The sequence below is a fragment of the Protopterus annectens genome, chromosome 11.part0 (assembly GCF_019279795.1).
Source record: "Protopterus annectens isolate FY-2018-M chromosome 11.part0, PAN1.0, whole genome shotgun sequence".
NCBI lineage: Eukaryota > Metazoa > Chordata > Ceratodontiformes > Protopteridae > Protopterus > Protopterus annectens.
In genome coordinates this window covers 136640748-136656492 of record NC_056745.1, presented here as the reverse complement: position 1 = coordinate 136656492, position 15745 = coordinate 136640748, and the positions used below count along the sequence as shown (strand labels likewise).

The window sequence follows — 15745 nt, the reverse complement described above, 5'->3', positions numbered from 1 at the left end:
AGCTGAAATTACCCTTAGCATTTTGACAGCTACAGAAGTTGGTGTGAAGGGAGACTGGAGATGCGTCAAAGTAGTACAATTCAGGCTTCACAATTTACAGAGGGTGATAATTTTGATAGTTTTATTCATATGTTTGAAAGGGTATGCAAACAGTATAATTTAAGATTCCAAGGTAGGTATGAAGCTAAGGTACTACACTTGACAATGCTTTGAGCTGTCACAGGACTTTCATTACAGGTTAGAGAGACTAATAAAACCTCTAGCTACTAATTAGAAAAACAAAAAGTATATTTAAGTAGATGTAAAGCACATCTCAATTACGGAATGTTTTATGTTTTTCTTCCTCTCTCATTCTGTATAATACTTGCCACTGCCCAAGTACCTTCTCCTAGGAAAGTACATCTAATCCAGTTTATTTATTTAATTACATTTGTTTACCGGGAAAGTCCAACTGGGGCAGAAGCCCATTTTCAGCAGAGGCCTGGGGAGAAAAACTCCACAGAAATATAAGCATAATACAATAATTAGATAGTACAACAATATACATACAGTAAGATGGAGAATACACATCATCTAGTTAGTCCATACAAAGTAGTATTCAGTACAGTTTTCTAGTAGATACAAGTTCAAAAAGAAAAACACACAAGCATTTCAGTGAAGATCACTGTGAGAAAAATTGTACATATTAAATAATAGTTATGAACAAATGAGATTTCCTTTATATATATATATATATATATATATATATATATATATAAATATTTTTTTTGAGTAGTAATAAACACTGAGAAGAGGGAGAAAAGGAGGCAAGGAGTGGACAGTGTGTTGAGACAGTTATAGATATCTTGTCAGTCAGGTTTGGCGCAGGAGCAATGTCAGTTCTTAGATAGATGTTCAAATACTAGTTGTTTGAAAGGGTCTATATTAGAACATCGAAGTTTCAAAACTTCGAATGTTCTAATATCGAACCCTATTCAGCGAAAGCTGAAAACATCGAACATACAGAACAGCGAATTTTTTCCTAGGGAAAAAATTTGCTGTTCCAAAACACATACACACAACACAAGCACACCAAACAAACAGCAATCCACGCACATACACCTAAAATCTTACGGCTAACCCTACACTAAACTATACACACACTACTAACTATCCACTTACTTTAACCCAAACACGAACCCTAAGGTCCATCACTACTGCACACTCACCTAACCCGCCCTAACCCTCATGTCCACACAATCGCACACATACCTATCCCGCGCCCTAACCCTAACTCACCTAACCTGCCCTAACCCTCACGTCCACACAATCGCATACTTACCTGAACCCAACCCGTAACTTTCCACCACAGCGCTGAAAATACCAAAGCAACAGAAACAAACAACCAAATTCTTTCCCTAGGAAAAAATTTGTTTTTTGTTGCCTCAATATTTTCATCTTTCGCTGAATAGAGTTCGATATTAGAACATTCAAAGTTTTGAAACTTCAATGTTCTAATATAGACCCGTTTGAAACTGGTAGATTCAGGTGTGTTTTGGAGGGTGTGGCGTAGAGAGTTCCACAATTTGGCTATTTCATTTGAGAACAGGGTTTTAGTGAGTGTTGTTAGCCTTGTTTATTGTGAGAAAATTTCTGTCTGCAGATCTTAGACTTCGTGAGCTTAAGTTGGGAACAACAAGTTCCTTAAGGGATGGGCAACTGTCAGGATGGGAGATGATATTGTGTGTGAATTTAAGTTGGTAGAGATGGAGAAGGTGTAGGTAGCTCAAGCCAATTTAATTTATGTAGAGCAATACAATGGTGGGTTTGGCGGGGAAAGTTGGCTGCAAAATGGGCTATTTTGCTGAAACAAGTTTCCAGTTTGGTTTAGTCTGATTTTTTTCAAGTTGGTAAAGAGAAGGCACACACACACACACACACACACACACACACACACACACACACACACACACACACTCACAGCTAGGGCCAATTTAGAGTGTCCAATCCACCTACAGCATGTCTTTGGCATGTGTGAGGAAACTGGAGCACCCGGAGGAAACCCACGCGACCACAGGGAAGACATGCAGACTCCGCACAGAAGGCACCCCAGTCGAGAATCAAACCGGAGAACCTCTTGCTGTGAGGCAGGAACGCTAACTGATGCACCACCGCAGCCGCCCTGTGGTCGGTGAATGTCTGCTACTGGTAAATAGCATTAATTGTGTCTTTTTGGGGTTGAGGATTAGTTGTGATTTACTTAAATATGTTTTTATATCATTAAAGGCTTATTAGGCTACTATTTGTAGGTCTGGTAAGGTATCTGCTAAGCAGATTAAAGTTGAATAATTTGCATACTGAATTACTTCAGCATGTGTTGTGGATGAGACTAGATCATTGCAGAAGATGGTGAAAAGAAGGGGTCCTAGTATGGACCCTTGGGGGATTCTGACCGAGAGAGGCAGAAGTGATGAGAGTTCAGATTTCCATTGTACTACTTGCTGTCTGTCAGACAGATAGCTTAGGAACCAGGAGAGGGAAGTCTTTGATAGGTTTAGTGAGGCAAGAGTACTAAGGAGTTTCTGATGGGAGACAGTGCTGAATGCTTTTGACATGTCTAAGAAGATTGATGCTACTTGTTGGTTTGAATTTCTCAGCTGGTTGATGGTGTTAGAGAAATTAATTAGGGCTGTGGTGGTGCTGTGTGTTGGTCTGAAACAGTGTTGGGAGGGAGAGATAAGGTTGTGAGATAACAGGTATTGTAGTAATTGAGTGTGGAAACATTTTTCCAGAACTTTGACACTGGGGGAAAGGATGGCTATGGGTCTGTAATTGTTTAATTCTGTTGATGTTCCTCCTTTACGTAGAGAGGTGATATAGGACATTTTCCATAATTTTAGGACATATTGTTTTGCTATAGACTTATTTACCGGAATGGAGATAGGCAGAGCTACGGCCTCAGCTGAAAGTTTGAGGTAATCTTTGGGGAGTTGGTTAGCTGCAAAGGAAGAAGGTTTCAGTTTTTTCAGCATTGTTCTTATGGTGTTAGTTGGGACAGATTTGAGGTCAAAAGAGTTAGGTGGAAGAGATGGTGGGGTGGAATTGCTCCTGTAACTAAGGAGAGGGTGGTGCTTATAAAGTAGGTGTTGATTTGTGAAGCAATACCCACGCTTTGGTTACTGGTTGTTGGTTCCAGGGTTGTAGCAGCTTAACCCTGGTGGAGGAGCGAGTTAATTGCTTGCCTGAACTTTGGGGGAGTGTTTTCATATTTGTTTTGCATAGCTGTATAATGTTTTTTTGTCTAGTTTGACTGTTTTTTTTTTGTTTGATTGTGGAGCTGCTGGTATGCTAGCAGAGTTTTGCTGTCTTTTGTCTTCTGGTATTGAAACCAGGTTTTGTCCCTTAGTTTTTGAAGTCTAATGGTTTCTTTTGATACCCAAGGCAATCTCTTATTTTTAACACAACATGCACGAGTTGGTGCTAAGCTATTTAGAATAGCTAGAAATGTGCCATTGAAGTATGTTACAGCCTGGTCAAGTTGGAGATGATGGAGTGGTGTCCCGTTGCATTTATTGAGCATGTCTAAGAATGCTTCATTGGAGAAGTTTTTGGTATTTCGTACGACTTTGTAAACTATGGTTCTGGGTGGGTTGAGCTGGTGACAGATTAAGTAGGTAGGTCTATGGTCACTTAAATTATTTGGAAAGCATCTGGAGAGATAGTTGTGGGTGGTACTGTTAGTAAGTGTCCAGTCTAAGATAGATCCCCTTTTGCGATGTTTATCTACTGGAGTGGGAAACTGGATTGTTTGGGAGAAACCATGTAGATTTATGAAGGTGGAGGGGTTATCACCAGTGCAAGTGTTCCAGTCTAAGTTGAAGTCGCCTGTGATAATGGTTTTATGGGAGTAGGTTGAGGCTGTCCAGGCTATTGTTGGGAGGTATATAAGTGGCTATTATGGTAATATTTTTCTTTAGGTTGATTCTGAGCTGTGTTACTAGGACTTCAAATTTGTAATCATAGGGGTATTTGATGGTTAGGTAGTCTATACTTAGGTTATCTTTGTAGAAGATTGCAACCCTGCCACCCTTCTTCCTGATCCTGTCTAAGCTGTGTACGCTACAACCTTGCAAGAGTATGTCTGGCTCTCTTATATGGGGTTTTAGCCAAGTTTCTGTTGCTATAAGCATGTCTGGTGAGTATTGTGCAATGACTGCATGAAAATCTGTGATTTTGTTAACTAGGCTTCTAAGGTTCATGTTAAGAATGACAAGGTCTGTAGTTTTAATGTGAGGAAGGGGTGGAATGGTAGCCATGATGGTATGTTGTGCAGTATGTGGCCCAGGATTGGGATGTATATCACCAATACAGATAATATGCGATAATATACATGCATGTTTATATGACAATTTGGAGAGTATGTGAAGGTGTTTGCTGAAGTGGTTAGTGATATTGCTGACAACTACATGTTTAAAGTGGAATTATGCAATAGGTGTGTGATTGTAAACTTGGGAGGAGATGATAAGGTAGGAGAGTGAGGAGTGGATGGTATTAGTATAATACAGTGTGGGGCTATGGACATGTTGTATCTGTAGGTGAGTGTAGGATGTCAGATATTATGCTGATAGCAGTAGGATATAGATTGTGGGCAGGTGAAAAAGCATGGTGTGTATTCTTTTTAAATGTTAGGTCATCTGGTTGATGTGATGAAGATATAGGGACAGAGAGGTGTTGGTGTAGTGTGGTGGAAGTAGAGTGATTAAGGATAGCTGCAATTAAGTTGTGTGAGAAGAAGAAGGAGTGTTACAAATAGTGTATTGGTTAATTGAGGTGTTATTGGCGGATGGAGGGTTATTTTTGATTGGGGGAAATTAGGGGAGTGGTTAGTGTTGGTATAAGGTCTAGGTGATGCAGGGGTAGATGGGAATGGGAGTAGGGTAGGGGGGGGTGGAGTGAGCCCAAGCATAGCGAGGGCAAACAGAGCAGGCTGACCCCCCTCACAGAAGAGTGCAAAGAAAAACAATCAGTACGAAAAGTGGAAGCCTTGGAGCTGTAAGGTAAGTGAAAGCAAGGAACAAGTAGAGTCAGAAAGGTAGGGGTGTAAGCAGATAGTTGCAGAAACACTACTTTTATGGCCTTGGTGTATAAGTAAAACAAAGGACGGCAAATCTATCTGGGGGCAAAATACACCAAGTAAATGGTATTAGCCTTACTTTACAAGTATTCAATGTGGAGGCAGATTTATTTGGGACAAGATACAGCAAGTATATTGTTAGTTGTGTCATCCAGTGGTAAGAGAAGAAGCTATAGTTACCTGAGATGGGGGTGGGGGGTGGGGGGGTCCTTGCAGGTATGCACACCTGCCAAAACAATGTTTAAAAAATAACTAGTAAAAGTAACAATTTTGCTATAAAAATAAATGTAAATAACCAGCCACAGTGTTTAAAACATAACTATTAAGGACCAAATCTGCTAATAACAACTGCAAACATCTGGTCATCTATGCAGAATTGTCTGGTAGGTATCCTTATTAAAAAGTGTTATTCTTGGCTTGCAGTAACTGTAGGGAGAAACCGGACTGTAACAGTGGATTTATTTGGCAATGTTGGAGTTGCCTGGGTGGGGGGGGACCACGAGCTGCTATGATACAGGCAGACCAAATGTGCTATGCAGACTTGTCTGGTAGGTATCCTTATTAAAAAGTGTTATTCCTGGCTTGCAGTAACTGTAGGGAGCAACCAGACCGTAGCAGTGGTTTTATTTGGCAATGTTGCAGTTGCTGGGGGAGGGGACCTGAACTGCGATGATACAGGCAGACCAAGTGTGCTGCAGGCGTGCACACTGAAAAGGGGCCAGAGAGAGCTTCCTCACCATGAGGAGGCCAAAAATAACTGTTTAAAAAAAAAAGTTTCTAAATAAGACAAAGCACTCTCACATTGAAAACAGACTTAACATGAGAAACAGTAAACTTCTCTTCCTCTGAAAGTCACATTTAGTGAAAATACATCTTGGCAACCCATTAAACTATAAGAGACGTGCTAGGATTCATACTCAAATAGCATATAGAGAAGCACTAATTAAGACCTACCTAGAAGGAGGCAGGAATTCAAAAAGATAAATGCATAACACATTACTTCAGTGAACATGTCATTCTTCTGCGAGTAAGAACTGTTTCATAAAGGTCAGGAATTCAGGCTACTGAAATGAGTTTCCATGGCTGGCCTCATGACATAAGTCACTCAGTCATTACACCAAACACCTGTGTGGGTATTGTAAGAAGAAAAGATACAGAGATTTATCTAATAAGTCTACCACTTAATTCAAATATGTTACTGGAGCTGTCAATCATATCTGCTTGTCAGCCAGCCCAGTTTAACTCCTTCTAGCACATCATACTGCCTCAGTCTGGCATGTAGCTAAAGAAGGTACTCATTAGACAGTGATAAAAATCTGGAAAGTTTTAACTGTGTTATGAAAGGAGGGGATGTATCAGCATCCTGGAAGAAAGCTTTGGTGGCTGCATTATTTAAAAATGGTAAAGATTCATCAGACCCAACTTAATATGGACCATTTCTATTTTAAATCATGACTATAAAGTGTTTATAACCATAATAGCTAAAAGAATGGCAAAGATGTTGCCAAAATTGATAGATATGGATCAATGTGGTTTTGAGGAGAGGAGGCAAATATCTGACATTAACTAAACAATGATGACCCAAAGGGAAGCAGAATGTAAGAAAATGCTGCTGTTGGTGGTGGGTATTGATGCAAAGAAAGCAATTGACAGAGAAAGTTGTGATTTTATGAGTAGGGCAATGAAGCATTTGCATCACTGATACAATAATAAGGTTAATTCTAAGGAAATATGAGGGGTTGGAGGCAAAAATTAAAGTCGGGAGGAATGAGACAGGGGTGTCTGATTTCCACTTTCTTATTTGTGTTATATTTAGAGCCATTGGCAAAGAAAATAAATGACTCAGAAATTCAAGGATATAATTGGTATGGTAATCAAAAAAAGTTGGCTTTATTGCAGACAATATTATTTTGTGTCTGATAAAACCAGAAAATGACATCTCAGTGTGGTGAAACATCCTGAGACAGTTTCAAGTCTTTTTGAAATATAAAATTAATGAAGACAAAACAAAGACTATATCTGTAAGCTATGTACCCACACATGAATTGGTTCAGCTATACACATTGTGATGAAGAGAGGTAGTGCCAGCTATGCTAGGAGGAATAGGGCAGTGGATGTGTAACATATGCTAGCATAGCTAATTATAGTTTTCTAAAGAATTATATGTCATTTGTAGATCAAACTGATTTGTATAGGTGCTTCTTTTGAAAATGTATTTGTAAAGTTGTTTGTGTTAACAAATGTACCAACAGTGGGTCCTGCTGGACAAAAAAGAAATACACCTGTATGTCAGACTGTACTGTAACTGTTGAAATAAATATATTGTAACAGAGGATACTGGAAGAGAATAGGTTAATTTCAGTCCAGCTAACTATGAAAAATAGCCTGAAATAATTGACTTGGTGTAAGCCATAAAGATTGTACCTCAGAGATCTGAATGCAGCCAGAGATGCAACGTCTGTGAAAATAAGACAGAAATCCTGCTGTGTTGTTCTTAGTGGTGAACTAATTCCTTCCCTGGAAGGGTGGAAATGCTAAAATGGATTTATAGCTTCCAGATGCTGTAACACATCTTAGCAAAGCTCTCTGTGTGTGTATTGTGACACATATATGCAAAATCCTTGTTCAGCTTCTAGTAAACAAGCTAGCTTTTTCATGCTTTCTTTTTGTGATATCACTGTGAAATATTGTTTTAAAGCTGTTACTGATCACCCAAGGCAACTTGCTGTATGTAACTATTGCTGGAAAACCTGCATGTGTTTAATACTTGGAGAACAATTTTATTGTTTATGGTGCAGCTTGCTGCTGTAAAAATTAACATATCAGCTCTGTTTCGCGTGAATTGCGGCACATGCAATTATGATTCTGATAGTTCATTTGGGTGACTTAACAATTACATTCTTGTGGTTTCTCCTCTTAATTAAATAGTTTTTGCAATTTAACAAACTGCCCATAGTTGTATAATGCATATCTACTGGTAATTTATCTGTACCAGGAACTAGAACATCACTGTTAATGCACTGTATCAGCCTTTCAAAATAGTGCCTCGACATTACATGGTATTTTATTTACTGCTATTTATCTGTAAGTGTAATTAGAGAAATCCCTGGTATTTTTTTTTCTATGCATATGTATGTGAGATTAGTATATTGCTGCTATTTTACTTGAATGACAGTTTTGAATAGCATTACTTATTACTTGTCTGCTGAATAAGTTTATTATTGTTTACTATATGTTAGTTGTAGATGCTAAATAGTATTACTACTGACTAATTTGCTTGCTGTCTTATGTACAACTATATGCTACTTTTAGATGTGAAAGTGTACTACTGACTAATTGCTTATATTCTTATGTACAATATACCTCATCTGCTAACCCTATGAACATATTTTTAGCTAACTTCACTTTTTGCTCCATTTTTTTTTCTCTCTCTGATAACTCCCTCTTACTCTTCCCTTTTTCAGGTAATATCCCCAGGCCATTGATGCAGGTCAGAGCACCACCATCCCCAGTCTGACTCCAAATATGCCTATACAAAGCAGCGAAAGTGACATTGCAAGCCTGTTTTTACCATGAATATACATTTTCCCTCAAATATACCTACCATTTCTCAGTAAGTGTAACAGATGCAAGCATACCATCTAACCTAACTTAAACTCATTCTGTCTCTCTGCCCTTTCTCTATTTCTCTCACCTTTCTCAATTTCTCTATGGGCACTGGTTAGCAGCTGTCTTACTCCACCACTGCTCACACTTTTCCTGGTCACTGTATTGATTCCCTCTCGTCCATAGGTAATCACCTGTTCACCATCTCTACTTACTTTTTTGCTGTATGTTACAAAGATAGCTAAAATAACTCTCAGCAAATACTCATGTCTATACTGATTGTTTTTTGTTTAGTCTACCACAACCGCAATCTTGTCCAACCCACTCACTTCGCTCCCCAACCCTACCCACATTCCAATCCACCCCTACTTTCACTACATTTATACTTACAGTTAACCACACCCCCTCTCCCATCAGCCAATCACATCCCAAGCCAGTGTAATACACTGACCAACCACTATTTCTCTTCTCTCCACCACAGTTTTTCCCTTAGGCCAATCAAACTTCCCAAACCTTTCCAGTCTCTGCATCTCTCCTTCTATTCTCTCTCTCTTCCCACACCCACTACCCTAGTTCTCCACTTACTCTAATTCACTTAAACTCAACTCTCACAACATATGTCTCATAGATATCCCAGTCTTACCACACACAACATGCTCCTGCTACTCACACTCTTAACCAACTTACTCATATCTACCTACATAATTACCTCCTTCCGTAATTTTCAAGTCATCTATAAGCACGCACTCACTAAACCAACCATCCCACAAGCACCTAACGTGCACACGTACATCAGCATATCACCACATCAGTACAATAACTCACACATTGTGCATTCCACACTTAAATACATTACCACACAGAAAAACCCACACCTAGAATGCAAATACACCAAACTACTACCCAAATTCTCTCACCTATTTCTATTCAATATATCCCTACTTAGCTTAAGTGGAAATATACACCCAAACCCAGGGAAAGACTCCTAGCATCAAGCACCCCTCCTACAATGTAATTCTGTCATGCACAACTCCCTCATTCAAACACATAACTCCTCTGACCTACTAATTATCAACATGAACCATAGAAGTATTCTAAACAAAATAACTAAATTTCAAGCCAGTCTCTCACTATACTCCCCTAACATAGCAGTGCTAGCTGAAACCTGGTTAAAGAATCATACTAAAGATAGTGAATTCTTACCACCAGGATATAATATCCATAGACTCGACAGGCCACACAAATGCGGTGGTGGCATAGCTATTATATATAAAAATAACCTTAGCCTACAACTCCTAGATAGCAACCCGCCACAGTCCTCTGACTCTGAAATATTACTCACACGCCTCTACCCAAATAGAAATAACATCATTATAATCATAGCCCCCTACAGCCCCCCGGCAACAATACCCTCACAATGAAACCCTACTTAGCTGGGTCTCATCCACATAGGTTCATAAGTTCATAGGAAGGTACTAGGCTATCTGCCCGAGGGCATTTTTAAGCCTAGCCAGAGTGTGTTGGCTTTCGCTGCCCCACTGATTAATTAACTAAGCCTCTGTCAAGCAGAGTGAATGAAGTGATCCCAGGGGTGTATTTTCTGTTATCCATCCACTCGTCAAGGCTTCTCTTGAAGAGTGTTAGTGAGGGGCTCTGCCTAATGTAGTTAGGAATTTTGTTCCAAAGCATGGGGAGTCTCTGTGACAGGACTCTATCCCTCCAGCATGTTCTATTTATTGTTGTGGCAAGGTTTAGCTCACTAGAGCTCGTGGCTTGCAGTGACTTGGATTTCTTTAAGTGGAGCATGCCCATCAATTCTGAGTTGGACATGGCTTTGTAAGTCAGGCAGAGATCACCTCTGAGTAAGCAATATGCCACTGAGTACAGCCGGAGTTTTTTCAGTCGGGCTGCATAGGACATATGTTTGAGGCCAGTAATCCTCTTGGTGAGGTGCTTTTGTGGTCTTTCCAGCTGTTGGAAGTGTCTTGTGAGGTACATCCCAAATGGGGCATTGCACTCTATGATGGGTCTGATGAGTGATGACTAGAGGGGCACTATAACCTCTTTATTTCTAGATGCAAACCCCTTAGTAATTAGATGGGCCACATAGAAGGATTTCCTAACTACTTTGGCAATATGATTGTCAAAGGAGAGATTACTATCTACCTGGGTCCCCAGATCTCTTATTACCTCTTCTATATTAAGGGGGCTGCCGTCTATGTGGTAATTCGTGGGTGTTTTGTTTTTCCCAAACAGGATGACTATGCATTTTTTGGCATTTAGCTTGAGGCCATGACTTTGACACCAGGTGTATGTCTCAGTAAGGCTTTTTTGAAGGATGTCCGTGTCAGCAGGAGAGTCAATTATGACTCCCAGTTTGCAGTCATCGGCGAACTTGGTTAGCTATAGTCTGTACTTCTGTACTGTTTGCCTGTACTTCTGAGAAATATATGCCGAACAGTAGGGGTCCCAGAACTGAGCCTTGCAGGACACCACTTGTGACTGGTTTAGAGTCAGACCTGGAGCCCGCTATTCTTACCGTGTGAGTTCTGTCTGTAAGCCAGTTGGCAACCCATCTTGTGATGTAGGGGTTTATGTTCAGGCTGGTGAGTTGTTCTATAATACCTGAGTGAGGAATGATGTAGAACACCTTGGCGAGATCAAGGTAGGCTGTGTGAAACACCTTTCCCTCGTCTATGACCTCGGTGATTGTCTCGAAGAAGTCAACCAGGTTTAGTAGGCATGATCTGCCCTTAACAAAGCCAAAGTGGGTCGGGTCAAGTGTTTGGAGGTTCCCAATGTCTTTGTTAATGAGTTCCATGACGATGCACTCCATAGCCTTGCAGACCAGTCTAGTCAGGCTTATGGGGTGATAGTTACCAGGGTCAGTTGGGGCCTCTCCTTTGTGGAGCAGAATAAACTTTGCTGTGCGCCATTCTATGGGCATGTAGCCTATGGGGAGGCTGAGGTTGAACAGCGTGTCTAGGTGGGGGGTTAGTTCATTCTGTAGTTCGTGCAAGACGCAGCCTGGGACACCATCTGTCCCCATTGATGCTGTGTTTTTGGCTTTTGAAAGGGCTGTTTTCACCTGTGCTTCTGTGATTTCCGGTACACTACACTTTTCCGGTACTGTTGTGGGCCCTTTTGAAGGTGAGAGGGAGCTGAAGTTTGCACTGAATCTATCTGCCAGGATGTTGGCAATATCAGTAGGTTCAGTATATTTTGTGCTATTTTGTACAAGCTCAGAGCATATCTGTGAGTTGCCACTTAGATTCTTGACATAGCTAAAGAAGGCTTTGTGGTTATCTTTCAAATCCTTGGCTATTTTTCTTTTGAAGTTAGCCTTGGATGATTTTATGAGGGACCTTAGTTTCTTACTGATACTGATCAGGGATGTCTTTCCTTCTTGGGATTTGTTTTTTTCTGAACTAGTTTCCTCCTTCTGTTGTATAACCTGTTTATGGCAGGGGTCCACCAGACTGGTTTCCTTCTCTTAGGGGAGTGAGTCTTGGTCTTGCTAGGGATGGCATGATCCATGCATCCTTGTAAGTGCTCATAGAGTGCAATTGTAAAGGATTATGCATCTTGGGCAGTGTTATCCTTTAGCGTGGGGGGCTGTGAAACTTACCACCTCTGCCTTAAGTAAGGTGAAGTTTGCTTTAGAAAAGTTTTTCACTGTGGTTTCCTTCATTGGGATGGTGGTGGGGTGTGGACATCCAGGGTGATTAGTTTATGGTCTGATCTAACCAGTGACGGGTTGGCCTCCGGTATGGAACACCTGTCGCCCATGTTGGTGATGACCAGGTCCAGTATGTTGTGGCCTGTAATCAGGAAACACTATTTTTAGGCAACTTCAACCTAGACTGGGGCCACCTGTATCTCAAACGACCCTACAAACTTTATCAACCTCATTGGGTTCTCGAAATTAATCTGCACACCAACCAGAAATGACAAACACAGTAACAAACATTCTATACTTGACTGGATACTCACCAATCAACCAGAAATATGTAATCAATTTGGCTAGTGCCCACATGCCCACCTACCTTCTCAGATAAAAAATATGCCAAACCAAAAACAATATATATAAACATATCGGCAGCAAAAAATACTTCTCCACTGAAACCTTCAACTCCCTCCTAAAACAACACAACTAGACCCCTCCTAAATCACCTTTAGTTACATGATGCTGTCCAGTACTTTAACAATATATTCCTAAACACTCTCAATTCTCTGGCCCCTCTTAGAAAAATGCATATCAATTTTAAACCAAATCAATGGTTAAGCAAAGACACTATACAAATAATGAAACAGAGACATGGAGCCTGGTTATACTATCAAGCATCTAATACCCAAACTTCCCTCCAAAGTTATCACCAACTAAGAAACTTAGCTAAAAACACACTCGGAATGACAAAAAGTCTTATTATAAGTTAATCCAACAAAAACATCAAAACAGCCACCAGAAATTCTGGGGCAGCATAAAACAACTCCTAAATCCAGGTTAGACCACCACTCCCTCCCCAAGTCTCCCCATCCCCATTTTGAGTACAGCAGCCCAATTTTACTCACACTTCATAAACTCCATAACGTCCCTAATAAACAACAGCACGCCACTAACTATTCCCAAGATTTTTACCTCTCAGCCAAATACCTTTTCATTTCAGCCCATACAGACCAGCTACATAAAAAAATTCCTTTATCAACTAAAACTCACAACCCCTGCAGCAGACTAACTGCCCAACAAATTTCTAAAATTAGCAGCAGATTCTCTCTCATATCCAGTCTCCCTAATCATTAATCGTTCCATCTCTGAACAATATGTCCCTAAACTTTGGAAGATCTCCCACATAATTCTCTTGCATAAAAGAGGCACATCTACTGAATTATCAAATTACAGACCAGTTGACATCCTCCCCACAATAAGCAAAATTCTTGAAAAATGCATCCATTCACAACTACTGGTCTATTTACTACAAAATAACATTCTCTCCAGCACCCAACATGGTTTTAGACCTAAGCAAAGCACCACAACCACTCTCCTAAGCTTCACAAATTCTATCAACCAGCACAGAAACAGTGACAAACTCATATCATCCATGTTCCTCGATATATCAAAAGCTTTTGACACAGTTTCCTATGAAAAACTACTCTGTGAATTATCCTCCATTAACCTCTCCCAATCAGCAATCACATGGCTTCATAGCTATCTGTCTGAAGGTCAACAAGCAGTGAAGTGGCAAGATAATATCTCAGCCCTTCTACCTGTCTCAGTAGATGTCCCACGAGGCTCAGTTCTTGAGCCAGTTCTATTCTCTATTTTTACCAATAAACTCAGTACTGTATCCAACCAGGCCACAATAGTGCAATATGCTGACATCTCCACCATCATCTGCACAGCACCCTCCCTTCCAGAACTCTTGCATAGAACCCAAACAGCTTTCACTGCCATAAAAATACCTTACAGAAAACCAACTCATACTAAACCTAAACAACACAAAACTCATGTTATTCAAAAAGAACACAACTCGTGTCCCCATCCTCCTTTTACATCCATTCCTCTAATAATACCAAAATTGAACCAGTCAACAATACAAAGTTACTAGATGTCACAATTGACAACTCACTGATATATATAAGCACACAGCCTTACCATTAAAAAGGTCCACACTAAAGTTTGCACACTGTATAGAGCCAAACCATTTCTTACTCCAACCACAAGACAGTCCATTGCCAGAACACATCTTCTATCCACTATACCGTATGCTTCATTAACCTTAGAAAAACTGACCTAACCAAATTAGAAACCTGCTACCACAAAATAGCTAGATTTGTAACTACCCTCCTTAATAGAACCCATCACTACACAGCCCTAAAACAACTAAATGGCTTGAATTGCTAAATATGTTGTCATTGAACCAGCTTATTGTTGCACATGCCATTATACATCAACCTGATGGATGTCCATCCCTAAAAAATTTAGTATAATCTTACTCAACCAACCAAACCCTATGTTCATCTGATAAACTACTGTTAAAAGTCACCAAAGCCAACAATAGCTTCAAAGATTCTCTGTTCTCAAACCAAATATCAAAAATCTGGAACACTATACCCCAACATATACACAGCACTACCATAACTTCCTAATTCAAACGTCTTCTCAAGGAACACCTAAATAACAACTGGCTGTGCTCCTGTACTACTCCTGGGTGAACAGGACATGCCCCTCTCATACTACCTACTCATTCACTGTCTTCTTTAGCTTCTCTCCAATCTCCCAATCAATGTGATCCCCATATACCTTTCAGTTGAGTCAGGTACAAAAATGACAGATTTTTTCCTACAGTCTACCTATCTCTTATCCCAACACACTGTGTGTAACAATATTAACAGTGCAGTCCCATGCTTGTAATCTATTCCATATGTGAACCACTGTTATTATGGTATATATATATATATATATATATATATATATATATATATATATATATGACTGAAATTCAGCATGCTTTGATTATCTATGTGTTCTCATTGTATATATTACACTGTATGAAGCTTTTCTCCTTGGGCCTCTGTTGAAAATGGGCTAATAGCCAAGTCGGACCATCCCAGTAAACAAACGTAAAATAAATAAAATAAATAAAGGGGGTAGTGTGGGAACCACAGAGTCAGGTGACCAGATGTGATGTCATTCTGTAATTCAGCACTGAAATGATGCTTTAATACTAGATGAGACAGAAGTCTCAGGGCAGTTTGTTTGTGAAACCTGACAAGAATGACCACTCATCCACATCACCTTGCCTTGCTCTATTAAGTAGAAAACAGTAATTCTTTAGATCAGTCAGGAAAATATAGCAAGGTTAGTTAAGTATTGTTTTTAATCAACTAATAAAACTCTGTGATTGGTCACCATTAAATAAGCTACCCCTTGACCTTGCAGTAGAATATTTTAACAAAACTTTCTAGAAACACTAAATAGCCTATCCCCCACCAACAAATATGCACCAAATCTAAACAACTACCATG

At 39.9% G+C, this 15745-nt stretch overlaps 1 protein-coding gene across 5 annotated transcripts in view; it reads right to left on the bottom strand.

Annotated features, from left to right (window-relative positions):
• The window catches only part of LOC122815212 (voltage-dependent L-type calcium channel subunit alpha-1C-like), a 2602552-nt gene that overhangs the window by 2110783 nt on the left and 476024 nt on the right, over nucleotides 1-15745 (bottom strand). The window lies entirely within an intron of this gene.